We start from the raw sequence: 26,259 nt of genomic DNA, 5'->3' as shown, positions 1-26,259 counted from the left end.
ATCTTGCAGGCCCAAAGACTAAAGCTAATCATTGTTCTTTTTAGCTCCTAGGACCTGAGTCAGAGTTAGCATCATGAATTTCTACAGATCTAAATTGTAAAGACCTCATACAGATGGAGAAAAATGCCAGGCGGCCACAAATTTAAGCATCACACAATCGTGTTTGAACATTTTCCTGTTTTGTCATTTGCTTTTTAACACTTTATACTGAATAGAACTTGTTTGTTTGCACCCATATAATCTTTTCTAGGTAAAGAGTAGAGTGCTGGGTTAGAGTCTTCACAAAGACCACAGGCATCAGAAGTAAGAGATTTCTCCAAGTGAAATGGGGTGGAGCCCTGCCCCATGCTGGACCTTGGTATTAGAAATGGACAGGTTAAGCAGGGTGGACCAAATCTTTGGTGAAATTAAACTGTACTTATACTATTTTGTTTGCCTGCTTACATGGTATGTATTGTCTTAGATTTGTCTGAAATGTATTACAGGTGCACAAAAAGACGTGATCTGGGTAGACGATGACGGGATGATAGACTAGTTAGGTAGGTACGAATGAGGGATCAATTGGGTTCTAACAATAGCCCCTGAAGAATTGAATGTGTGGTAGAAAGAGGCCATGTGCTCCATCCTCCCCAACTCCTTTGCTAGCCTCTTCGATCGTACAACCGAAGGTGAGTTGAATGCAAGGGTATCTTTGGGTGTGAGTGTACGACCACCCCTTGAGTTCAGTTAGAGAAATATTTGAGGAACCCATACCCTGTCTTCTGTTTCCCTTATTCCACACCCTCCACGGAAGCAGCTCCAGACACAAGGCCAGCAGACCTATTTTCCCCAGTGTCCTTGTGTGTATGAAAAACAAAACTTTAATGGGGACTGAAAAATCTAAACATAGAGAGCCCCCACCAAAAAGACTCCTGCTCAGATGATGTACCACCAGTATGGTAAAGGCACATACAAGTATTTGAAACAGTGGGTCGGACTCACTAACGAGGAACGTCCTTTTCAAAGCATGGTACCTTTGATATAGAGTGATTAGGGAATTCACACAAGAAGTTAAAGTATCCCAAAAACAAGATATATGCTGAACAGTGGCCACTCTTTTGAAATGGCATATACGTAAATATAAATATCAAATCTCTGGTATGAACAACACCCAGGAGAAACTGGAATACCAAATAAGTCACTTAAGAAACAGAGTTAGGGCTTGTGTTCCTACTGCTTCTCCTACTCCCTGCCTATTTCCCCAGATCACTGAACTACAAGAGAGAGTGGAGACCAAAGGGAGGATGATTTGCTGCATATGTTCCCCAAGCTAGCTGAGTAGGCTAGAGGTCCAATTGTATATGCATCTGGAAACAGAGCAGTGCCGTGGGACTGCTGGCGAATGTAACACAAGGAGATAGCGCAAATGCAAGCGCTGCAATGTGACTGACTGACAGTGAAGTACCCGATAGTGATGCAGACTCCGCCACTATGGATCAGACTAGAGCATGGGCATATTCAGTTCCAGCCAGGCGTAGTGGCACACAAGAGCTCAGCCGCACAATCACTAGAAAAAAGTTTAAGATGGACGGCAGAGCGACTGGCCAAGAGACGCTTCCCTTTTCCTTGTTCTAGCACGATGGAAGACCCCTTCCCGTCTGCTTCCATTGAGTAACTACCAGTGATTGAGGGTAGGATTACTGTCCATGTTCTGTGGACCCCATCTGACTTAATAAGTATTAAGTAACAGTTTCCTAAAATTAGAGAAGATCCAACCCAGCTCTGTGCAGAAGTGTACTGTACAGACTGAATTAGGCAGCTGTGAATCGATTTTTGCGAAGAGTGTTACCAACTTAAGTGAGACATTGATTGGTTGAAAAGTAGGCATGGTCAAGACAGGACTCCGGACGCGCATGGGCACTGAATACAACGAAGGATTCATTGTTGAATGTAGTAGCAGATGTGTGTCTGGTGAAAACAGATTAGACTAAGATCTCGAATTTCAAACAAAATAAGGGTGAGTCACCAGCAGATTATCTAGACAGGCTTACCAATGTGTTTAAGAGATATTCAGACATTTCCCATCCAACGGACGCTGTAGGTGATGCTTTTGTGCAAGGATTGTTGCCAAGTTTGAGGTAGCTGATGATTATATGTATCGTATAAACTATGAAATTAGCAGAACTAGTGTCTGTTGCAACCATTGTCTGGTTTCACAGGAACGAAAGGAAGAATGTTGGCTCCAAATTAATGTCTCTGAAGCTGCCCATGTCACAAAACCCCGTATTGATTAAACTGACCTCTCTGTGCCACACTGCGAATTGATATACTTTATTGATGGTCCATGTCTCAGAAATGATGATGTCTTGGTCACAGCTTACACTGTAGGTACTGTGTTTCAAATTGATGAAAGCTGTTAATTGCCCAATATTAAATCTGCTCTTGGTGCTAAACTCATTGCCTTAACTCAAGACTAAATCTTTGCTGACAAAAGATTATAATAGTGTACACAGACTCTAAGTATGCCCTTGGAGTGGTACAGGACTTTTGGGCTCCCCCGGACGCAAAAGGGATTCCAGATGTCTACTGGAACCCCAATTAAGAATGTTCAATATGTGCAAAATTTGTTGAAAACGTTGATGTTACCCCTACAAATTGGAGTAATCAAGTGAGCTATCCACCAATATCCTTGTTGTGATGGAAAAGTCCTCTACATGGTAATGGACGTGCACCCCTGCCCTGAGTGCCCAACTGTACTGATGTCTGGATACCGAATGCTGATTTTTGTTGTTATGGGGGAACACGGATCATGCCTTTGCGCCATGACGTAGGCCTGTCTCGCGGATTGTAGTCTTGTTGGACTGGGAGGGGCACCCAAAGCGCTACCCTTATAGTTGTGGAAAACTATTGCCTTCACCAAGTGTTAAGCAGTACAAGCGCGGTAATGTAGTGAGAAGTAGGAGTGAACAGGTCCTTTTTAGCCTTTGTCACTGGAATGAGGCCGACGGGATCATTCACATTTTAAAGTTCCTGTATGGTCAACTCACCCTTGGCCTACATCCGTCTGGAGTGAGGTTCTGCACATCGCAGAAGTAGTGGTGTATCTGCACTGGGTGTATGTGTGCCTGGGAAGGGTACAACACAAAAGTAGTACAGTACTAAGCAGTGCATGCATAATGTACGCATGTGCTGGAAGCACATGTGCCCATGGCTGGTATGGTGCCTGAAGGCTGTAGTGCGGTGCAGTGAGTGCAGGATAAATACGTGCATGTTCTGGGTGTATATGTAACTACGAGTGGTACAGTGCATAAAGGATGGCAGTGCACACATGTTGAATGTAAGTGCTGGATGTATGTGTGCCTCTGAATGGTACAGTAAATGGAGGTTGCAGTACTGTGCTGTACGTGTATGCTGTGTAAATGCAAAGGGTGTATGTGTGCCTGTGGATGTTACATTATATGGAGGGCCTAAGAGTTCCATTTTTCGGAGACCCAGACTGGCATGATGAAACATGGAGCGGAAGCAGAGAGATTCCCCTAGACATATTTGTGGATTGCTGCATCCTGTAAATGGGGTGGGACACACGCTGGGGAGGGGAGGACCCGGCCTCTCCTGTACATTTGAAAGTGTACTCTTTGATTCAGTGAGAGGACACAAGGAAGGGGCCTAGGCACATCTCAGGAAGAAAAAGGGTCTGAAAACAAAACCGTAAAGACTAGGCCTGGGAGCCCTGGACTAACCTTCTGATGCACATATCAATGTGTCTGACATCAAGGTGTGAAGTCTAGTCATTTTATGGCCAAAGTTGTGGGACTATAAGCTTTGGAGTCATCCTTGCTGTGACAGACTGCTTTTCAAAAGGAAGAGGGAGCAGAGGAGCACGCACATCAAAAGAAGCAGAGCCCCAACATAACACTTCAAAGACTGAGACCCTAAATCCCATTTCATATCTGGAAATGGACTATAAGAAGGGGAGGTTGAGACCCCAAAACTGTTATCTGCGAAACATACAGTTGGCCTGTGTGAGGAGGGGAAGCTCTACAAGAATTTTGTTTGTAACCTCGACGGGGGTCTAAGCCTGCTAGACTCTCTGCTGGGTGAGGGGACATAACCCAGGGAATCCAAGACCACCTGCCCTAGATCCAGGAGCATCAGCACCTGCCTGCCAAAACCAGTGCACCCTGTGAGGAAGAGGAGAGTGTAGCAGAGAATAAAGGTCAGTGGGGAGCCCTGTTTAGTGGATTCCCTATGCGAGGTGTAAGGAAACAGCTGCTGCACCGATCGGGTTGTTGCCCATTTAAAGGACTGAGTCGGTGACCACCGAATGCCAGGCAAGGCCACCGTGAAGATAGCCATGTCAAAGACTGCAATGCAGTTAGGGCGGGAGATTTGTGCAGTAGCGGTGCAGCAGCCCTATATGCCAGGAGGGGCCACCATGGTAAAAACTGCAGTGCAGGAAGGGCTGAAGCCTTGTGTAGTAGCAGTACGGTGACCTCAAATGCCAGGTGGGATTGCCACAGTGAAAGACTGCTGTGTAATGGCCGAGGCCTTGGGTGGTATTGGTGCAGCAACCCCATATGCCAGGAGAGGCTGCTGTGGATAATTTTGCTGTGTTGACCGGGCCGGAGCTCGTGAACAGGGAGCGCCGGTGACCCCCTGTATTGGAAGAGGTCACTGGAAGCACTGACTTCTACCCCGTTGGACAAGTGAGGACGTCTGGGAGCCTCGTCACCAAAGCGTGGAACAAAGAACAGGATCATTGTAGCTGTGGGGGCTTGGGAACACTTATCCTGCAGGAGAAGCAACAGGAAACCTCCGATCACTATAGGAGCAGAACCGCAAGGGAGAGAGTCTGTGCCTGCCAAGTGCAGCTGCTGAGTCCACATGCGGCCGACTAACCTGATTGCTGCTGGAACTGCTGCAAGCAGCCATGGACATGATACCCCCTAGGACTCTAAACGCTTCCCTCCTCCCGGTGCAGGTAAAACATGTTTCAGGCCGGATGACCCGGGGGAAGATGCTGCTAAATCGAATGTGTGTGTGCTGGAATACTCTTGACTTTATATTGGACTTGTAGTGGACTCTTGAGACTCAGACTACTGGTGGGCCATAGCCTTGATGTTACCAATAGTTAATTGGGAATAACCATGATTACTAACTTGAGAAGTGAGTGGGACATGGACTCTTCAGAGAGACACTATAGCCCTGACCTCCGGAAAGGACTGTGTAGTTGTTTGTGAATGTCTTGTTCTTCATTTGTGTGGTAGAAATAAAATACTTCTTTTTACTTCATAAAAGTGAACATTTGTGTGGAAAATCATTTATTGCTGCTGGTTCACGCATTTAGAGTTGTGAGCTTTTAATAAAAATCGGTATCCACAGCCCTCCACCCCCAACCCAGAGGGAGCTATGGACTGCTTGACCACGTTTACCACTGAGAGTCAAGTGCAGAGGGGGAACCTCTGCCCAGTAGATCAGAATCCATAGTAGTCCGGTCAATGGGACATCAGAAGTAAAAGCCCTCAACCACCACGGTTGGGCCCAGGAGCCCCTGCATGCCCAAGGCCCTCTAAGAGGGGTTCTGACAATCCTCATGATGAAGAGTCGGAAGGAATTCCCTTTTTGGTTTAGCCACTCGAAAGACCGCTCTGTCTGATACTATTGATGCTGCTATATATGTTGTACAAACGGAGTTGTTTTGTGTACTGTCCCTGAAAGATGTGTCTGTTCCCAGAGAGAGCCTCTGAAAGTGAGAAACAGTATTGGATCAAGCAGAAAAGCAACAAGGGATAGTGAGTGAGTGTGGAGAGATAGCAAAAAGTGTGTGGTCGCGCTGAAATTTCTACTCCTCAACCTTGTGCGCTTGTATCACAGAACTGCCTATGTACAATGGCATGGCATGTTACGTGCCACTGCAAAACACTGGTATGCACCCTTCTTTCCTTCTAAGATTCAGAATCATTGCCACACCTGTGTCACTTGTCAGACCCATAATTCTAAGAAAGGGATCAAGCTCATCCCACTGCTCACCCCCTGCTTTGGACCCTTTTTAAGTCGAGCCTGGCGTACGCAGCGCGAAGCGCTGTCGCCAGCGGGGCTTATTGTTGTGGACTTGCCTCGGAAGCGGGACAGGAAATGGGCATGCGCAGGGCTTTTGGTGATTGGAGCAGGTGTACATGCACGTACAGCCACGCACTGTGCACATCTCCTGTCCCGCTTCCGAGGCAAGTCAGCATCCTGCAATAGCATTTATTTTAATGCTCGCTCCACGCGTACAGCATGCCCCACTTACCGGCTCTTGTGGGGACTCTGCGCTGCTCCCCGGCTGGTCTCCTTGTGGCAGGGGGGCCTCTTCACCCGGTCACTGGCGCAGAAACACACGGGCTCCCTCAGATCAGAGGAGCCCCAGACACTGCTTCGCGCTCTATGTCCCAGGCAAGGTTGCCAGCACGCATGCTCAGTACGTAGGAAATGCGTGTGCAAGAGTAGTTGTTTGTGCCAGTCTGGGGACAAAAGAATCACCAGCCTCCGGAGTGGTGCCTCCCCGCCAGACTCTGGGAGAGACATTCTGCAAACTTTAGAAAGTTTCAGAACCCGGAGAGCAGGTGGGAAGTTGTGTGTTTTTGCCTTCAGTCCCCTCCCCTCCCCCCGCCATCCCCCCGCATCGTTCAGGTCTGCCTCTCTTGCTTAGCTCTGAACTCTCCCCCGTCTTCTATGACTGTGCGTACTCCCTCACCAAGACTTCTCTTCGTAACCTATTCGCTAATCCTTCGATGCTTGACATCGCAACTAAACCTCTACTCGTTTCTTCTATCACTTGCCTCTCTTTTGCCATCATTTCTCTCCGCCTTTTTTGTCCTATTTCTGTCTGTTTCCCCTGTTTGCTTCCCTCAATTGTTCACCCCCCACACTCCCTGCTTCACTCTCCCTGCAACTTAACTCTGCCCCTCCACTCTGTGGCCTCTCCCCACCCCCTGTGTCTGGATGTGCGGGGGGGCCTCTCTCCCATGCGCCTCTTGTCTTTGGGGGTCTTGTGCCTCCTGCTGGCCCTGTTGCCAAGGTCCATGCTGGAACTAGTTTGATGAGTATATATTTATATATGTAATCAACGTGCCAGAGGATGCTGGGCCATGTGGATCGGTTGTATGTCAATACAACGCGGGCTTTTACCCCACGTGCCATTACAAAGCAGGCTTTACAACGCAAGTTGTTATCACGACTTGCGCTGTAGGGTGCTGGACTTAGGAATAGTAAGATTTACTATTCCAACACCAGCCTACGTACAGGAGGGGAGGTATTGGAATAGTAAATCTACTATTCCTTAGCCTAGAGCGCCCTCCAGCGTAAGTCGTGGTAACGACTTGCGTTGTAAAGCCCACGTTGTAATGGTAGTGCGGTGTAAAAACCGCGTGGTAATGGATGTTCCCCTGGGATCTGCTCGCGTTTCACAGAGGGACATATTGGAAGACCCAACGATCTAGAATACCCAAGGAGAGGACAGTAGCTAATGAAGCCACTACACATTGTGTTACTTAAGGTGGAATAAGGAGTACCTGGTATCACCACTTCCGGAATCAGGCACAAGCCACTACGATCGTTCCGGCCCCATTGCAATGGGTGGTCGTGGCTACAGGAAACACCATGGGGTAAAATAACAGTCCTCTCTATATGGCTGCTCCACTCCACCAATGAAGAGACACTATGCTGGCTTTTAATTCGTCACGAGATTCCCTCGCTATGTGAACCCACATTGAGGAAGGCATGCACGGCGAAAAGCGTCTGTGAGGTTTTAATTATTAAATGTGAGAGGAAACAATTCATGCTTCAGTCTTGTGGTGTGACAAAGTGGTTTTGGCTGTGAGCCCGAGCTGTGTCGGAGCCTGTCGTACTACAAGCGGGCTGTGTGGAATGAAAAAATAAATATATATATATGTATATATATATATTTTCTACTCCGTTCCCGGTTCGCTCTCGTGGCGGTCGCTGTGGGCGGTCCGGACAGGGTCACCGGGTACCTCGTAATTTTGCGAAAAAGACACTCTCGATGCAAGAAAGAAACCCGGACACTCGTGGGATTGTAAAATTCGTCAGTTTAATGACAGTACTGACGCGTTTCGGCTTTACGCCTTGCTCACGGCAATAAAGTTTTACAAAATTACAAATGCATTTAAACAAACACTCATAGAAAGTGAGAAAGTGACTAAGTATACACCACGTGATACTAATGCAGAAATCGTCGACCATCTTTAACTTGTAATAACATTGCGGCCATGATTGCCTAGTCATGTATGTTTTTCGAAATCCTCTTCAGACATAGATCAGAGTGTAAAAAGAACGTTCATACGAAATACAATTATTTTACAATTGTTCATCTTAAATAATATCTCCATAATATTGACGAAAGCGAAAAATAAACTTTGCACTCTATAACGTCAAAAATTGGCGATTATTGATGAATAAATGTCACCTATAATCTCGTTTCTAACAATCTTGCCCCTGTGGTTAATTCAAACCATTACATAAATCCATAGAACTGCATACAGTCAATTTGATTTTAAGGTCTCGCCCCAATGGGCTAACTTAATTATGCCCAAATGGGCTAATTGATAAAAACTAACTGTAATCTTTCCGAATTTACAGTATCAGATAGGACTTTTACAATGATTCAACACTTGATTTAAATAATCAAACATGACATAATCAGAAGATTGTTCCGACATTTTTTCTGCTTAATCTTGATGAAAAAATGCTCATGCCTGTGTGAAAAATACATAAACAAGCATTTGCAATGCAATAGGTCTCGCATTAGGAAAGTTTGAGCTATTGGTATTGTAAATGGCAAATATTTTATTTATGTGTTGGTTTTGAAAATAGCGAAATTAATAGCTTTGTCATTTACAATGCCAATAGTTTTAACTTTCGCAAACGTGACACCTATAGCATTTCTAATGCAATATGTGCTGCATTTACATGACTTAGATGTATTAATATTACAAATAACAATGTTTTTTTTTAATAATTAATTCTTAAATGAAAGTTATTGTAGTTTATAATGGCAATAGCTTAAACTTTTGTAAATAACTTTTGGGAAGATTATGTTCAGTGTATTTTATTGTGATGAAAATCCAAGAACAGAAGTGAAATATTAACATCTTTTTGTGACATTTGTTATAAATCTTGAAACATTGAGAGAACATATTAGAACCAGTTGTTGTTGAATGGTTGCACAGAGTGATGCTGTGGCGTTCAGTGGTGCTGAGTGATGCTGTGGCCTTCAGTGGTGCTGAGTGATGCTGTGGCATTCAGTGGTGCTGAGTGATGCTGTGGCATTCAGTGGTGCTGAGTGATGCTGTGGCATTTAGTGGTGCTGTGGCGTTGAGTGGTGCTGAGTGATGCTGTGGCGTTGAGTGATGCTGTGGCATTGAGTGATGCTGTGGCGCTGAGTAATGCTGTGGCGTTGAGTAATGCTGTGATGTTGAGTGATGAGTGGTGCTGTGGCGTTGAGTGGTGCTGTGGCATTGAGTGGTGCTGTGGCGTTGTGGGGTACTGTGGCATTCAGTGGTGCTGAGTGATTCTGTGGCGCTGAGTGATGCTGTGGCGTTGAGTGGTGCTGTGGTGTTGAGTGGTTCTGTGGGGTTGAGTCATGCTGTGGCGTTGAGTGGTGCTGAGTCATGCTGTGGCGTTGAGTGGTGCTGAGTGATGCTGTGGCGTTGAGTGATGCTGTGGCGTTGAGTGAGGCTGTGGCGTTGAGGGATGCTGTGCGCTGAGTGGTGCTGTGGCGTTGAGTGGTGCTGTGGCATTGAGTGGTGCTGTGGTGTTGTGGGGTGCTGTGGCGTTGAGTGGTGCTGAGTGATGCTGTGGCATTGAGTGATGCTGTGGCATTGAGTGATGCTGTGGCATTGAGTGATGGGGTGGCGTTGAGGGATGCTGTGCGCTGAGTGGTGCTGTGGCATTGAGTGGTGCTGTGGCATTGAGTGGTGCTGTGGCATTGAGTGGTGCTGTGGCATTGAGTGGTGCTGTGGCATTCAGTGGTGCTGTGGCATTCAGTGGTGCAGAGTGATTCTGTGGCGCTGAGTGGTGCTGTTGCGTTGAGTGATGCTGTGGCGTTGAGTGATGCTGTGGCATTGAGTAATGCTGTGGCGTTGCGGGATGCTGTGGCGTTGAGGGATGCTGTGCGCTGAGTGGTGCTGTGGCATTAAGTGGTGCTGTGGCATTGAGTGGTGCTGTGGCGTTGAGGGGTTGTGTTGGAGGGTGGAGTTGGAGGGTGGAGTTAGAGGGATGATTTGGAGGGTGGAGTTTGAGTTGGAGGGTGGAGTTGGAGGGTGGAGTTGGAGGGTGGAGTTGAAGGGTGTAGGGTGGATTTGGAGGTTGGATTTGGATGTAGGATTTTGATTTGGATGGTGTAGTTGGATGGTGTAGTGAAGGTACTTTAAAAAAAATCATACAAAATTAAGCCATGCAAAAATCGCAACTCAGACTACATAATACATTGTGCCATATCATGGTACATTAGTGACTACTAGGAGGGTTTTAAAATATTTATGTTAGCACCTAAATGACATATTACATTACTTTGAAATCATATTTGCCAACAATAATCTTTGCTCCAGTTGAAATTTTTATTTTTGAAGAAAAAAGTGAATACAATTAATAAAACGATTTATGCTGCACACTGCACTGCTGCAATTGCATTCCTACCTCAAACTTGAGTGGTGTGCCTGTGTAATGATGTAGCTTATATATGGCTTCTTTTATGGTGCCTTCACTTTGTTTGGCCTTTGTGAATGTGATGTAGTACAGTGGCTGTGGAATGTACATTTGTTGATCCGAGTGTACATTTGTTTAAGGATAATGCGCATTTCTTGGTCTGGGCCTATATTTGCAGATGTAAATATATATCTAGCCTCTGGCTCATTTCCTCTGTAATGAATAGTTAAAGTGTGGCACAATTTTGTAATTACGGTGCATGAAAATAAATTCTAATACTTGAACATGAATTTGTCCAAAAGAAATTTTACTTTAGTCGTTCTTCGCAGGCCCGATTTATAGATAAATCAAGATCTTGCTAAAACAATTTTTTCTTTAAAATTACTGGATCATTTCGCCAATTTCAAGTGCACGTTAGGTCTGTCAATGCTAAATTGGGGAACATTTAAGTGGCTATTTTCGGGTTATTTCACTTTGTGTGTGTGTTCTACGGTAAATTAAATGTTACTAAAGTTTTCACAAGAGAACTTCAAAAACACGTTTAGGCAATGTCAAACTCTCGCCAACCTTCATATCTACAAGCATATGTGAAATCAACATTTGGTGAATGTTAGTCAAAAATTACTAAAGCCAGAGGGCAAACCTAATATTTAAATTCCCGGGTACTTAGGCACTGGTGTAAAACACGTGCGTATACGGACGGACACGGGCACACAGACACACACGCTTACAAGTACACATACAGACAGACTCTAGACTACTCACACTTCATGCTTTGATTTTCAGTGTGAATGTTACTTTAATCAACACCTGAGTCGAATATTGTACCAAGAGACATCCAGGCAAGGAGCAACAATAGATATGAATGTCATGTTTTGGCATCAATGTAAATGTGCCATCAACAGTCCGATAAAATACACGTGAGTAAGTCTAGGCCGTGAAAAGAAAGGGTCCACATTATACTGGTTTATATATTACACAGACACACGTGACGAACGACGTGTAAAGATGAAATATGGTGACCTCAGGAGTGCAGGGCTTTTTCTTCCTGGCTGAGCGACGCGAAAGGGCCTTCTGTACAGAGAAAAAACATACAAAAGTCATGGGATGTCCGCGATGTTTTTGCCAAGATCTTCTTAGTGTCAATCACAAACAACTGAGCTTGGTGGCAGTCAAAAAAGTAACAGCAGCAGACAGCCAACCAAAGGGCCTTTAAGTGGGCGACATATGTAAATCAGGGAAAGTTCGAAAGAGCGTTAGTTAAAGAACAGGAATGCATAAATGAAAAATACATTGAAAAAGGGTGTTGTAATCAGAATATTCTACACTGTGGGCATATAGACGGCTGCTGTGCGGGCTCCCACGTGCCCGACGCATGTGGACGCCACAGTCAGTGAACAAGCCTAACCTTCTTCAACTCCTCGGTCAGAGGCTGAGTGGGGGGATGGGTCTACGTTTAAGGATCAACATAACGCGTCTGGCAGACACAGAACACAAGACAGGTGGCGAAGGGGCATCTCTGTGCTGCGTCGCAGAGCGCTTACAGCAAGCAGGGAGGGGACGTAAAATTAGGAGTGAGGTAAACAAGAAGGGAAGAATAGGGGTGAGTAAGGGTGACGAGACAAAGGGGGAGGTGTTGAGAGAAGGGCTAAGGAATGAGCAGATGGTCCTGTTTATGACCAGCGGAGCGCCGCGCTTCAAGAGCCTGGTGGGGGGGGGGCGGGGGAGCGAGCGAGTGGGAGAGAAAGAGCATGGGGTGTGAGTGAGGCCAAGCGCGTGCCTGGCAAAGCGTCACGTTTCAGTAGACAACATGCATTGGAAGGAATCTGGCTTGGAATCCTCTTGGTAAAGAGTTTGTTTTAACTGTAATAGTTCAGAGTTATAAATAACTCGACCTAATAACCTGTTACTATTAAAAACCATACGGGAGGAATTACAGTACAGAAATACAGTTCATTCTAATTATTCAAGTGGATCGCTAATTCTTCATTTGAATTGAGTCCCTTTGGTATCCTGGTCACAAAATCAATAATATACTTGGATTCCAGTTTTCTTAGAGTAAGTTTTCTATTACCTCCTCTTACGTCCACATCCACAGCATCAATTACCATCATCTTTAACAAATTCTCATTTTGAAAATGACAATCAAAGAAATGCTGTGCCACCGGGTATTGTTTGTTATTATGGCGGATGGCAGGTACATGTTCAAGGACCCTCTTTTTGGCCGGATGAATTGTACTACCTATGTACATTTTCTGACATGGGCAGATCAAAGCATACACACAATAAGGGGTATTACAGTTTACGGCTTTAGGGATCACAAACTGCCTTTCAGAGTTAGGAATTTGAAATTCCTTGCAGTCCGAACTGTTACTGCATGCTTTGCATTTCGTTCAGCATCGAAATCCCACCGACTTGTACTTTGGGATTTATCTTTGGTTGTTACCAAATTTACACTCAAGACATCCCTCAGTGATTTACTTTTTTGAAAAGTTATCTGGGGATTACAATTCAAATGTTTATTCAAATCATCATCTGTCCTTAAAATATGCCAATGCTTATTCAAAATTCTACGTACATCTGATGCTTTGTGAGAGAACGTTGTAATAAAGCGTGTTGTTTCTGCCTCTTGGGTCTCTTTCACCTGATGGAGTAGTTCAGTTCTCGTTACTTTCTCTACAAGCTGGATACATCCATGGATCTTAGTCACCATGGATGTATCCAGCTTGTACACAAGCATTAAGCATGAGACAGGCATTAATGCTATTCAACATTTTCTTAACACATGCTCTATTTCATTACTCTTTCATTTTGAGATGATTTTGGATATGATTTTGTTTTGTTTGACTAATAATTTTTTATTTTTTATGACATCATTTTTAAGCAGTCACAGGACACAGCAATGGGCACCTGCTTCGCCCCCAGCTATGCGAATTGGGTCATGGGCTGGTGGGAGGAGCAGGTGGCCGCACAGCGGATGAGTTTGACAGCTGTGTGGTCCTGTGGCTGCGTTTTATTGATGATATATTTTTTATTTGGAAGGGTGATGAGAATTCTGTGGTTGAGTTCATTCGGAAGCTCAATGACAACAGCTATAATTTGGTCTTTACTGAACAGATGAGCAAGTCAGAGATAGAATTCCTAGATGTACAGGTAATGGTCAAAAATGAGAAGCTTGAGACCAAGCTTTTTTGGAAAAAGACAGCAGGGAACAGCTTATTACAAGCTACAAGTGACCATTCCGCCGAAATTCATATACAGCATTCCCTTTGGAGAACTGTTGCGTGCTAAACGTAATTGTAGCACCATAATAGATTTCGAGCAGGAAAAAGGTGTAATGTGCCAAAGATTCTTGGAATGTGGTTACAGCAAAAGAGTAATAGATCAGGCAGTTTCGAGAGTAGAGAAAGTAACGAGAACTGAACTACTCCATCAGGTGAAAGAGACCCATGAGGCAGAAACAACACGCTTTATTACAACGTTCTCTCACCAAGCATCAGATGTACGTAGAATTTTGAATAAGCATTGGCATATTTTAAGGACAGATGATGATTTGAATAAACATTTGAATTGTAATCCCCAGATAACTTTTCAAAAAAGTAAATCACTGAGGGATGTCTTGAGTGTAAATTTGGTAACAACCAAAGATAAATCCCAAAGTACAAGTCGGGTGGGATTTCGATGCTGTACGAAATGCAAAGCATGCAGTAACAGTTCGGACTGCAAGGAATTTCAAATTCCTAACTCTGAAAGGCAGTTTGTGATCCCTAAAGCCGTAAACTGTAATACCCCGTATTGTGTGTATGCTTTGATCTGCCCATGTCAGAAAATGTACATAGGTAGTATAATTCATTCGGCCAAAAAGAGGGTCCTTGAACATGTACGTGCCATCCGCCACAATAACAAACAATACCCGGTGGCACAGCATTTCTTTGATTGTCATTTTCAAAATGAGAATTTGTTAAAGATGATGGTAATTGATGCTGTGGTTGTGGACGTAAGAGGAGGTAATAGAAAACGTACTCTAAGAAAACTGGAATCCAAGTATATTATTGATTTTGAGACCAAGATACCGAAGGGACTCAATTCAAATGAAGAATTAGCAATCCACTTGAATAATTAGAATGAACTGTATTTTTGTACTGTAATTCCTCCCGTATGGTTTTTAATAGTAATGGTTTATTTATGTATTTTTCACACAGGCACAAGCACTTTTTCATCAAGATTAAGCAGAAAAAATGTCGGAACAATCTTCTGATTATGTCATGTTTGATTATTTAAATCAAGTGTTGAATCATTGTAAAAGTCCTATCTGATACTGTAAATTTGGAAAGATCACAGTTAGTTTTTATCAATTAGCCCATTTGGGCATAATTAAGTAAGCCCACTGGGGCGAGACCTTAAAATCAAATTGACTGTATGCAGTTCTATGGATTTGTGTAATGGTTCGAATTACCCACAGGGGCAAGATTGTTACAAACGAGATTATAGGTGACATTTATTCATCAATAATCGCCAATTTTTGACGTTATAGAGTGCAAAGTTTATTTTTCGCTTTCGTCACTATTATTGAGATATTATTTAAGATGAACAATTGTAAAATAATTGCATTTCATATGAACGTTCTTTTTACACTCTGGTCAATGTCTGAAGAGCATTTCGAATAACATACATGACTAGGCTATCATGGCCGCGATGTTATTTCAAGTTAAAGATGGCCGACGATTTCTGCATTAGTATCACGTGGTGTATACTTAGTCACTTTCTCACTTTCTATGAGTGTTTGTATAAATGCATTTGTAATTTTGTAAAACTTTATTGCCGTGAGCAAGGCGTAAAGCCGAAACGCGTCGGTACTGTCATTAAACTGACACATTTTACAATCCCACAAGTGTCCGGACTTCTTTCTTGCATCGAGAGAGTCTTTTTCGCAAAAAATAAATAAATATATATCTATATACATATATATGTATATATATAAAATATACAATTATGTCTCTCCTGGTCGTTATAGAAGCTTGTCGTAATGACTAGCCAGGGTATTTGGATCTTTAACATTGTGGCGCCAACCTTCTATAAAAACATAAAATGCCTTTATTTTAAAATACGCTTGTATTGCTTGAGGTCGTGCTGCATCTGTTGTTAACAATACTGTTTCAAAACATCTCGAATTACAAATGGAAAAACCGTTATGGTAGGTAACGATGTTGGACATGAATTGGAATATTACTTTCAAATGCGTGTAAAATACACTGAGAAACACCTTCAAATTCATAAGATTAGTGGCAGCACTGCAGGGCTCAAGTTTCACAAAGTGTGTTTGTGTCCGACGCTAATGTCAGCCACCGGGAGATCGGTATTCCTCCCAATCAGACTACAAGGCCCACAATCCCTTTGGACGGCAGTTCTAAAAGCCGTAAACACATGACCAGTGCCAGAATTCCGATTGTCAATGCTCCATGTATATGCTGGAATCATAAACTAAAATCCGTATGTCTTTTACATGATTGAGATGTTGGAAAATGTCTCAATGTTAATATCCTACAGCAGCACGACATGCATCTGTGTGATGGGCACGTAACCGGGTCAGAGGAGACCGCTATACACAAATCAGATATGCCAAAACCAACCTCACCGCTTTTGCATCGGCATCCACGGTGCCCAGTCGCCAGAGGACGCCGGTATCCAGGGCAATGGATTTCTTGCTTTAGAAACGTACAACTAAGTGCTGGCAGTGGGCGCCCCGCTGCTCCATTCGGGACCCTTGAAGCTGTCATCCTTGTTCCTCCTTCCGGCGCACTCTCTAGGTATCACCACTTCATGTGTGCCTATCACGCACACCTACTGGGTAAGGTGAAGATAGATGATGGTATCCTCAGAAATAAGCTATCTAAGATGTGTTCAAAATACCACCTAAAGGTGCCTGGTGCTCTGACCTTAGCTTTGTGGTCCATGAGAGCTATACTGATGCGGAAAACTAAGCAGAGCACATATGAGAAATGTTATGGTCCTCACATCCCCTAGACAACTACCCAGGATTGCCTGCTTCCAGACATCCATCATCAATTCCCAGGCCGGGCCTCTCTGCTGGAGCTGTTCATGCTGTCTTACCGCCTGCTGCTAGTGAGTTGGATCTCCAGTGTCCATCTTTCTTCATCTGTTTTTCCACAGCAGTGCAATACTGCACCCATCACCTCTGCCTGGTGATCTCATGAAGTCAGCGTGCGCATGGCACACCCATGTCATCAAGAAGAGCTGGGCAACGCACTGGAAGCCATTTGCTTTTAGCTCGTCGGCGAGGGAGGACATGTAGGTAAGTCCTATCTCGTGGGGTGGGGGGGGGGGTGGTTCGGGCAGGAATGCAATCACTAGACACCAGGGTTGTTTTTTTTGCTGAGGGGAGCAGCCCCTTGGGCAAGGGTCACTAGCCAAAGTGGGGCCCATATGTTTTGACCGTTTTTTAGCCTGATCTGCCCCCGGGGGGGGGGGGGGTAAAAACCCACTAGACACCAGGAAGTCTTTGCCCATATGTTTTCTGTTGGGAGCAGCCCCTTGGGCAAGGGCCTCTACCCGTACGGAGGCCTTTTTTATTTTGTTTCCACACTCCCTGGGGCATGATCACCCATCTTTTTTGTCTGATCTGCCCCTTTGGAAAGCACACCAGCCACCAGGAATACATTTCTGTATGTGGGGGAGCTGCCCCTAGGCTAAAGGTTGGTTCAGTTCTCGGGTGTCAAGTATTTGCTTTTGCTTTGTGCCCCCTTAGGTGTAGATTGGGTTTGATTCCGACCTGCCCCTCAGAACAGACTTTATTGTGTTTTATAATTTCGGCTCCCCGTTTCAAGGTATTTCTTTTTTTACCATTTCTGTCTGTATTTACCCATATTTATATTTTGGCATTTTATCTGTATTTATCCACATTTTTTTTGCCGCAAGCAAAAGAAGACACTGCAGCTAGTATTTAGTCAATGCACACTTGCACTCGTTTGTTATAGAATTAGATATGCAAAAAGTAAAATTGATGGACAGAATACAGAACAATGTCATACATTCACCCCAGTATAGAGATATGGGCCTAAATCCATTGTTTTTTTTGCTCACCATGCTATTCCAGTTTGAACCCAACCATATGCAAATCAGTCTTGACCATGTGCCCAATGGGAACAGTCCTGCCCGAACTGCCAGGCCACGTCCTCCCTGGACTGGAACCAAGCATCCTAGACCGGTTTCGGGGTTTCACTCCTCATCAGCCAGGATAGCTTGTCTCCAATGGCATGGAGAGTACGAGACCCATTTCTGGGCATAGCCGTCCCACTCGTGGGTGGCAAATGCAAAAAGAACAATTGATGGACAGAATGCAGAATAATGTCATACATTCACCCCATTACAGATATCTGGGCCTAAATCAATCATTTTTTTGCTCACCATGCCATTCCAGTTTGAACCCAGCCATATGAAAATTAGTCGACCCTGTACCCAATGGGAGCAGTCCAGCCAGAACTTCCAGGCTAGGTCCTACCTGGACTGGAACCAAGCACCCTAGGACCGGTTTTGGGGTTTCACCCATCATCAGCCAGGATAGCTTGACTCCAGTGGCGTGGAGAGCATGAGACCCACAACTGAGCATACCCGTACCCCTCGTGGTGACAAATGCAAAAAGAACAATTGATGGACAGAATGCAGAACAATGTCATACATTCACCCCAGTACAGAGATCCGGGCCTAAATCCATTATTTTTTGCTCACCATGCCATTCCAGTTTGAACCCAGCCATATGCAAATCAGTCTTGACCCTGTGCCCAATGGGAACAGTCCAGCCCAAAATGCAAGGCCAGGTCCTCCTAGGACTGGAACCAAGCATCCTGATAAGACTAAATCATTAATTAGTGAGGGTTACAAACACCTAAATCAGATGAAAGTCGATGACTGTATTAAACTAGCGGCTAAATGGACCACTAGAACGGGTCTCAATATAACACCGAACCAGATATCCGCTTCTCTCTGCCATATCAACCGAGTGGTTCAGTCTTCTAGTTTAAGACTTCAGTTATATAGAACTGTTTGTAAACTGTATTTTACTCCGCAAATAATTTCCGGTTGGTCATCAAGTAATCTACTTAATGATTGTTCTAAATGCCCTAAGTGCGACCTTGTGGCAGCTGATTTGGAACACATGCTTTACTCTTGTCCCGCATTGTGTGAGTTCTAGAAAGGAATAGAAGGTACTCTTAATCAGAAGCAGATTATTCTCCCTCCTCTTTCAGTTCAAATGGTGTTGCTAGATGTACGGGAACTAAATAGCCCACATAAGGATTTACATACTATTCTAATTGCTTGTGCAAGATTGATTATTGCTAGGGCCTGGATCTCTTCGAAACCTCCGCATGTTATGGAGTGGTGGTTGCTAGTCAATGAAATTCTAACGATGGAACTAGCGTTAGCCAAAGCTGTTCTATGAGGAAACAGGAGAGAATTTGGGGAATGTTTATGTAAACTGCGATTATAGACTCCTTTTTGTTTTAGTTTTGTTAAGACTATAACATCAATGCACCCAGGATATATTTTTATGTTATATGAATTTCTTGTTATGAATTATACCTCTGTATTAATAATCTACATTGGATTGTCTTATTGTATGTTTAAAATGAACGACTTTTGTTTTTTTTGTCTGTTTCTCGCAATGTCATGTAGAAGTGTGGCTGACCGATTAGAGCGGCAGACCCTGAGGCAGAGGTCTGGCCCGGGACCAGTATTCAATCCCCGTCGCGGCAGGGTCTTGGGCTCAATGTCCTCGGACCTGATAATTCTCGCCTCGGTGCCTACTCTAATCATGGGTTCCACTCTGCAACTCTGGGCAATAGCTTGCTTAATCTCCACACCGGCCCTAACAACTCTAGGATGCCTGGCTTTCACCTTGGGGGTGCCCAGGAGTGGACACCTCACAGGAACAGGCCAGGAAGGGTTCCACAGCGGTCTTCGTACAGCGCTTAGAGACCCCTGGGTGATAGGCGCTATACAAGTGCAAATTACATTTACACTTACATGTCAATAAAAATGCTTTAAAAAAAGGAACCAAGCATCCTAGGACCAGTTTCGGGGTTTCACCCCTCATCAGCCAGGATAGCTTGACTCTAGTGGCATGGCGAGCACGGGACCCACGCCTTGGCATTCCCATCCCACTCGGGGTAACAAATGCAAAAAGAACAATTGATGGACAGAATGAAGAACAATGTCATACATTCACCCCAGTACAGAGATCCTGGCCTAAATCCATCGTTTTTTTTCTCACCATGCCATTCCAGTTTGAACCCAGCCATATGTAAATCAGTCTTGACCCTGTGCCCAATGGGAACAGTCTAGCCCGAACTGCCAGGTCCGAGGATGCTTGTTTCCGGTTCAAGGAAGACCTGGCTTGGCAGTTCGGGCTGGACTATTCCCATAAGGCACAGGGTCAAGACTGATTTGCTTAGAGCTGGGTCTGAACTGAGGTGGCGAAGTGAGCTAAAGAACGATGATGGATTCAACCCAGATATGTGACTGGGGGTGAGTGTCTGAAAAGCTTCAGCGCTCCGTCCATAGTCTCCTTGTGTTTTCTTTGTTCGCCCTAAGTTGGCCGTTATGCCCAGACGTGGGTCCCTTGCTCACTTGGCCACTGGATTCAAGCTATCCTGGCTGATATGGGGTGTTACCCTGAAACCAGTCCCAGGATGCTTGTTTCCGGTCCAGGGAAGACCTGGCTTGGCAGTTCGGGCTGGACTATTCCCATGAGGCACAGGGTCAAGACTCATTTGCTTAGAGCTGGGTCTGAACTGAGGTGGCGAAGTGAGCTAAAGAACGATGATGGATTCAACCCAGATATGTGACTGGGGGTGAGTGTCTGAAAAGCTTCAGCGCTCCGTCCATAGTCTCCTTGTGTTTGCTTTGTTCGCCCTAAGTTGGCAGGTTATGCCCAGACGTGGGTCCCTTGCTCACTTGGCCACTGGATTCAAGCTAGCCTGGCTGATATGGGGTGTTACCCTGAAACCAGTCCCAGGATGCTTGTTTCCGGTCCAGGGAAGACCTGGTTGGCAGTTCTGGCTGGACTGTTCCCATGAGATACAGGGTCAAGACTGATTTGCTTAGAGCTGGGTCTGAACTGAGTTGGCAAAGTGAGCTAAAGAACGATGATGGATTCAACCCAGATATGTGACTGGGGGTGAGTGTCTGAAAAGCTTCAGCGCTCCGTCCATAATCTCCTTGTGTTTGCTTTGTTCGCCCTAAGTTGGCAGGTTATGCCCAGACGTGGGTCCCTTGCTCACTTGGCCACTGGATTCAAGCTAGCCTGGCTGATATGGGGTGTTACCCTGAAAGCAGTCCCAGGATGCTTATTTCCGGTTCAGGGAAGACCTGGCTTGGCAGTTCTGGCTGGAATGTTCCCATGAGGCACAGGGTCAAGACTGATTTGCATATAGCTGGGTCTGACCTGAGGTGGCGAAGTGAGCTAAAGAACAATGATGGATCAAACCCAGATCTGTTACTTGGGGTGAGTGTCTGAAAAGTTTCAGCGCTCTGTCCATCGTCTCCTTGTGTTTGCTATAGAATTAGATATGCCCATATATGCCAAATTAAGAAAAAACAATGCATTCATGTGTGTTTTTTTGGTCAGTCTTTGATTATCCTAATTTTGCTACAAAGGGTTTATTTGGGTAGAAATACATTTTTTATTAGTAAGGTCATGCCTAATCACCGAGTTACATTCTGAATCCTGAGTTTATGGTTCCAAGACCGAGCACTCTTAAAAATGCCTACCAGTATGTATGATGTGAATCCTGCACCTACACCCTTTTCTTGTATAACATTTCTACACACTGATTTCACATGTATGATTCATAGTCTCTGTATGTGTGTGTGATGTGAAGTGCCCCAACACCCTACGCTGGTAAGAGAAGCACTATAAAACAAATGTAATCTATGCGGAGAGGGGCTATGGAGAGATTTTAAAGACTGCACACACTTAAAACGTTACCAAACAAAATTGAAAACACTGAAAGACAGAACGTTCTATTTTAAACAAAAAGTGTGCATTTATTGTACTGACATATAGGGCACGTCAAGTAGGTAATGTTAAGCAGCACGTTGCAAGATGGGGTGATGATGGATGCAGCTTCTCTTATGGCAATGTTTGAAATATTTGCTATTGTGATGAAACCATGCATTATCTGTGTTACAAAATCTCTCCTCAAAGTTATCTGCAATCTGTTCTAACCCTTCATGATGCGAAGACCAAGTGCAACCTTATTGAGGAAGAATAGAAGAGAAATGAAGAAGGCATTAAAGCAAATGGGAAATGACTTTTACAAAGGCAACAGCAAAATGTAAAGAAACTGCAATGGACGCATCTCACCGGAGAGAGCTAAATTTGCAAAGAAGCAGCAGGCATTCCACACGCAAACAGTTATAAAATGAAAGAATTTCATTATTTCTTTAAATGGGGGTCACCATCATGTTTGTACACTACCAGTATGTTAACTTTCTAATTCCTAAATGCCTGCCATCTGCTGCCGAGCACACCACTAACTGCTAACAGGCCTCTGCCTTGCCACCGCTGATTGGTATTCAGGGTCTACCTTATTAGCGTTGACCCCAGCAGCCCCAGCCAGATGGGGCCTGCAGCTTTCTAACAGTGAGCCGGACTGCTAATGCACATATTATCACCTCGTGCTCGGCTATAAGGCATTCTAGGATGGACACATTGCTGCTTTAAATGTCAAGTGCTCACAATTCTTACAGCATCCTCCACCCCCTTAACATGCAACACCTTCTGAGGTGCAATACGAGCAGCTCGTCTTAAACGGGCCGTAATGGTGTAGATCAGGAAGAGGGGCATGGCGAGGTAACTCTGGGGTGGAGTGGGACCGCTCCTCACAATTTGTCAGAATTTTCCAGTTTCTAATTTAGCAATACAGCCAAAGGAAAATTGTTTTCCATCTGTATTTATATGTCAAAATCAGTTTAAACGGAAAACCGGGAGCCTTATTTATAATGCTAACTTTTTTGGTTTTTATTATTTGCATTTTTGCTTTTTTTTGTAGTGCATCCTGCTTGTGGTTTTGGTATTGGTGGATCTGCAGATTGTACAGTTGCACATGTGTTTAGTAAGGAAACTTTTTTTGTAATGTTTACTTCAAATTTGTATCATTGCCCTGTTTGACAGCTTTTTTAAAAAACTTTTTTATCCATTTTTGTATATTGTGCTTTTTTTTTATTGTCTTTCAAATTCATGATAGGATTGTCTGTGCAGAATAGGTGCAGTTGATCCTCAGTCTAGCTGTCTGTGGCAATTAAGAGATTTCTAGGTATGTGTAGTGCCTTGCGAGTTAGAAATGATAGAACCCTTTTGGCTACTGATAGATGCCATAGAACTGTGATGTAAGTGTTAGAGCAGAATGCAATGTAGACTGGTTTAGATTGTCGAGATTGCCATTACATACAGACTAATAAAGTCTTGCAATACTAAGCTCCGTGTGTGGCGTATTAATTGGCGGACACCCAGGCTAGAGAGGACACTACTACGGGCAATGAGTTAGGAACTAAGTAACCCAAAGATCGACAGTGCTCTCACTGAGAGTTTGCCGTGGTCTAAGCAAACTGCTCATGTGTGCCACGTGTGTTGTAGTCGAAGTACGGAACCAACGCTTAACGCATGTGGAGTCAAAGCACAGCCCCAGCCGCTGTAAAGAAGTTGAAAACTATAAAAGTGTTGCAAAGAAATCTACATATCAATGAACAAGAACCTGCTGGTCAAACTGTACAAAAAGGTACAGCGCTGTTATGCAATATAAAGTCACATATTTTGAAAGAGCAGCAAATAGCTACAGCAAATTGCAAGAAAGAGCTGCGATCAGAAGCGCTGCGAGTCAGACATCAACCAGGTGTCAGACAGTACACAGACACCAAACAATAAAACGTACTCACCAGAATCTGAGTAAAGTGAACCAGCACAAGCTCAGCATCAGGCACTGCAAACCAGGCAGAGCACAGGGATTGTGCTTACGATGCTGGTAAGTCTTGTCAAACCGACTGAAGGGCAGTGATGGCGTCGGAACAGGAACATAGCAGTGGGCGACAATCAGAATGGTTGCAAATGTTTTGAACTATTGAAATGCTGCTTTTTCAATGGAGGCAAAGACTATGGTCGTTTTTCCAAAAGTCATTAAGGATGATTCAGAGGCCAGCATATCCCAAGGCCTCAGAGATGGCTGACATGAACAGGTTCAAGGTGAACAGCCCAGGGAGCTCCACTCTCAATGTCAGCCACTTCCAGAAATGGCTACAACGCTACCGGTTTCCTGAAACCACCACCACTACCGTTCGATAATGCCAAAAAGCAAAATATTTAAATCATGAGAGGGGTGGTGTGCACACCTTTTTTTTGAAGGATGAATCTTATAGTCAACATTATTTAGCATATCGCGTGCGACCCAGGGATTTGCAAGCCCTAGCATTGTAATTAATACAAATGTGGGGAGCGCAGAAACTACGCTCCACTCCCTGGTGCACTGCAAGAACTGGATAAATTATCCAACATATTTAACAACGTTCCACATTTCTCCAGGTTAATCAAATGATAGACAGTCTTTTCAAAATTTTCATTTTCTCCACATCCATAACAAAATGCATTTCGGAGGCTTTTCATATTTGCGTGTGCCCATCCGGACTTCTTCATAAATATGATCCAAAACGACAACTGGTAGTTCTAAGCAGCATCTCTTTATTTCAAACCCAATGCATTTCGGGCTGTAGCATCAGCCCTTCGTCGGGGGTCACTATAAAATTAATTACAGAAACAATCATCATTGCCTAGTAAATAGCGTTTTCCACAACATATGCAAGAATCTGCATTTACAATAAAAAGATTTCCCCTTCGTGTTCAAAATCCACTGTACTACAATCATGACTCATCATTGTGAATTCACCCAGCAGGCTCCACAACATCACATTATCCAATATGCACAGATATTTATACCATGTCCCCAGTAGTTTTGTGCTAAAACCCTTTATCCAAATGAAGCATAGTTTAATTTATTTTTACATTTTTTGCTGAATCACATTTTTCACCATATTCTAGCATTTAATTCGTGTTAAACTCCAAACCCAAAGCAGTTTAAATCCTCTTTACACTTTTCCATTTCCCAAACGGTCCCTCCCTTTCAGTACAAGCAAACGCTATGCTTTTTAATGTCGTCTATCTGAGCAATATTTCACATTGCGCACGTATAACTGCATTCAGGAAGATTAAACTTGACACTTTACCTGCTAGCTCTTTTTCATATGGTCGCTCAGCAAATGATTCCTGCAACCAAAGAATTCACGTGTGTTTGGCCACGTTTCCAAACTCCATTATGAATCTACATGCTCCACCCCTCGTTAACAAACCACCTGGTCAACTAAAACTACTTGTGCTTCCTTATGGACTACATGCCCCAGCCTGCCTTTACTTCAGAAGGGAAACAACCTTCGTCTATATAAAAACATCGTTAGTGTGAAAAACATCATTGTGATTCTTCATGTAATGTCTGAAATATGTTGTTCTTATTTGTTTTTACTCTAAAAAACATAATTGTTGAACGTAATTGCTGCCCTGAACTTTGCGTGTTCCCAGATGCAGAATATTCAGTTTTTTCACTCTTTATTCAGTTAATCACGGGTGCAGAACCAACAATTTGGGCTATTATATTTAAATCATGAGAGGGGTGGTGTGCACACCTTTTTTTTGAAGGATGAATCTTATAGTCAACATTATTTAGCATATCGCGTGCGACCCAGGGATTTGCAAGCCCTAGCATTGTAATTAATACAAATGTGGGGAGCGCAGAAACTACGCTCCACTCCCTGGTGCACTGCAAGAACTGGATAAATTATCCAACATATTTAACAACGTTCCACATTTCTCCAGGTTAATCAAATGATAGACAGTCTTTTCAAAATTTTCATTTTCTCCACATCCATAACAAAATGCATTTCGGAGGCTTTTCATATTTGCGTGAGCTAGCAGGTAAAGTGTCAAGTTTAATCTTCCTGAATGCAGTTATACGTGCGCAATGTGAAATATTGCTCAGATAGACGACATTAAAAAGCATAGCGTTTGCTTGTACTGAAAGGGAGGGACCGTTTGGGAAATGGAAAAGTGTAAAGAGGATTTAAACTGCTTTGGGTTTGGAGTTTAACACGAATTAAATGCTAGAATATGGTGAAAAATGTGATTCAGCAAAAAATGTAAAAATAAATTAAACTATGCTTCATTTGGATAAAGGGTTTTAGCACAAAACTACTGGGGACATGGTATAAATATCTGTGCATATTGGATAATGTGATGTTGTGGAGCCTGCTGGGTGAATTCACAATGATGAGTCATGATTGTAGTACAGTGGATTTTGAACACGAAGGGGAAATCTTTTTATTGTAAATGCAGATTCTTGCATATGTTGTGGAAAACGCTATTTACTAGGCAATGATGATTGTTTCTGTAATTAATTTTATAGTGACCCCCGACGAAGGGCTGATGCTACAGCCCGAAATGCATTGGGTTTGAAA

At 43.9% G+C, this 26,259-nt stretch overlaps 1 long non-coding RNA gene across 1 annotated transcript; it reads right to left on the bottom strand.

Moving 5' to 3' along the window:
* Positions 1 to 24,416: 24,416 nt before the first annotated feature.
* LOC144773350 (uncharacterized) lies at positions 24,417 to 25,014 on the bottom strand. Its single transcript, XR_013599962.1, has 2 exons — positions 24,979 to 25,014; positions 24,417 to 24,491 (listed from the first exon to the last, which is right to left on the bottom strand). It is a non-coding gene; the product is annotated as an uncharacterized LOC144773350 (long non-coding RNA).
* Between the last annotated feature and the right edge of the window lie 1,245 nt (positions 25,015 to 26,259).

The sequence above is a fragment of the Lissotriton helveticus genome, chromosome 1_1 (genome assembly GCF_964261635.1).
Source record: "Lissotriton helveticus chromosome 1_1, aLisHel1.1, whole genome shotgun sequence".
NCBI lineage: Eukaryota > Metazoa > Chordata > Amphibia > Caudata > Salamandridae > Lissotriton > Lissotriton helveticus.
The sequence above is the reverse complement of the archived record's forward strand: the minus strand, read 5'-3'. Positions and strand labels throughout refer to the sequence as shown.